The sequence below is a fragment of the Pteropus vampyrus genome, unplaced genomic scaffold (assembly GCF_000151845.1).
Source record: "Pteropus vampyrus isolate Shadow unplaced genomic scaffold, Pvam_2.0 Scaffold356, whole genome shotgun sequence".
In the NCBI taxonomy this organism is placed as follows: domain Eukaryota; kingdom Metazoa; phylum Chordata; class Mammalia; order Chiroptera; family Pteropodidae; genus Pteropus; species Pteropus vampyrus.
The window spans coordinates 342560-344667 of record NW_011889137.1 but is presented as its reverse complement, the minus strand read 5'-3'; the positions used below and the strand labels follow the sequence as shown (position 1 = coordinate 344667).

Here is a 2108-nt window from a genome sequence, read left to right as displayed (position 1 = left end):
TATAAAGAAAGAGTCCCAAGTCATAAAACTGAGTTGCTGCTCTCTGCTCTGGAAAGAACTAGCTCTTTAAACTTCAGCCTGTGCTTCAGCTTCTCAGAGCTTTAGTTTATTCATAAATGGGACTTGCTGATCTCTAACCTCATCGAATGGCGAAGGGTCAGGAAAAGGTGATACAGATTCAGAGCCAGATGTGGTGACAAGCACCGTCTTCTTGAGTTCATGCATCTTTCCATGGATGTTGGAAAATCTCTTTTCATCAGAAGCTCAAGTTTTCCATCAGAAATATGTGCAAAGGTTTTTAGAATAGAGCAGAACAGTAAGTGGTACTTTCAAGCATATACATTGCTCCATTAGAGACAGAATGTGGAGGTTAATAAAGTCTTACCAGCCCACTGCGAAAATGGCGTGACACGTCAGTGCCCAGATTGTGAGAGCGGACCCTCAACGGGACCCTCAAAGGACTCCGTGTGGCCCCAGACGAGGCGGAGCGGGTGCGCTTCTCCCTCGTCTCCCACTACGCACGGCACAGGCCCTGGACCACAGGCCTGAAACAATGTCAGGAGGCCTGAGAGGTGGAGAACGGAAGGTGGTCTGCCTCGAGGCCTCGAGACGAGGGAAAACGTGGCCGTGAGCTCCTAGGCTTTGGTTTGGCCTCATGTGAACCAGACTAGGTGCTGGGAAAGTCAGCACCCAGGAAACACCAAGGGACTCGGGGGAAAAAAAAGTGCCACAAAAAGACCGGAAAAGGAGAAGCCTAGTCAGGCAGGAGACATGGGCGTTAACTGCCCTGCTGCAGCCAGATACAACCAAATGGCCACCCCCACTGCCGCCGGCAGCCCGCCGCGCATCGGGCTTCCCAGTGACCATCAGGGATGTTCTGGTGTGCAGTGCTGCTCACCAGCAGGGTTCCCCTGAACGTAAGGTGTGCTCACGTTTACAGACCATGCAGTCTTGTAGTACAAACTGCCTTTTTTTCTAGAAGTACGCCCAGCCAATATAGAAAGAACTGCCAGCATCCAAAGGCACCATAACCCAAACAAAGGGAAACAAAACGATGGTTTATTTTTTCAAATACATTTGTGAATGAGTTGTTCTTCTCAGAGGTCCTGCAAATCAATGAAAAACACATGTACACCCTAATAGGAAAGGGAACAAAAGATACACATGCTTTCTAGAAGGAAAATGTCAAAAAGAATAAACTACTTAGGTATAAACGGAACGAGAAGTACTGACATATACTCTGAAAACTACAAAACATCGTTGAAAGGATTAAAGACGTCCGTACGTTAGAAAGACGCCCCTGGTCGTAGGTTGGAAAGCTCACTGTTAAGATGTCAGTGCTCCCCAAATCTGCAGATTCGGCACAGCTCCTCTCGGAATCCCAGGTGCGTATTTTGCAGAAACTGACAAGGTGATCATAAAATTCTCATGGAAACTCAAGGGACCCCGAATAACCAGAACAACCACGCAGAAGAACAGTGTTGGAGGACTGACGCTCTTCCACTTCAGGCCACAGAGGCCAGCGCAGGGCGGTGCTGGCCGGACAGGCATTACCGAAGCAATCGAGAGACCAAAGATTAGTAGTCGATGGACTTTCAACAGGGTGCGAAGATAATTGTAGAGAAAATAATCTTTTCAACAAGTGGTGCAGGAATAACTGGCTGTCTCCACGCCAGAGGATGAAGTGGGACCCCTTCCTCTCACCGTACGCCGCAGCGGACTCGAAACAGACCAAAGACATGGTTGTGAGCTGAAGCCGAAAACCTCGAGAAGAGGAGAGGGTGATGCCTCGTGACCTTGCTGTAGGCCAGGCCTTCTCAGCTATGACACAAGGCACAGAGTAGATGACTTGGACTTCATCAGAATTAAAAACTTTTCTTCTTTGAAATAATACCATCAAGAAGTGAGGAGAGAACTCGCACACAGGAGAGGACCTTCGCAAGTCGTCCGTCTGGTGGGTCTTCCGGGACACGCAGGCCTCAGCCCCTTCGGCAGTGCGGGCGGGCGGGCGAGGGCGGATGGACGTCTCCACGAAAGGCGCCCGGCGCTGATGAGCGCGTGGAGAGATGCTCGGCACCACCGGTCACAGGGAGTCACGACCAGACCAC

At 50.2% G+C, this 2108-nt stretch overlaps 1 protein-coding gene across 1 annotated transcript in view; it reads left to right on the top strand.

Annotated features, from left to right (window-relative positions):
* The window catches only part of DPY19L3 (dpy-19 like C-mannosyltransferase 3), a 40610-nt gene that overhangs the window by 16314 nt on the left and 22188 nt on the right, over positions 1 to 2108 (top strand). The gene's annotated exons all lie outside the window — the stretch shown is intronic.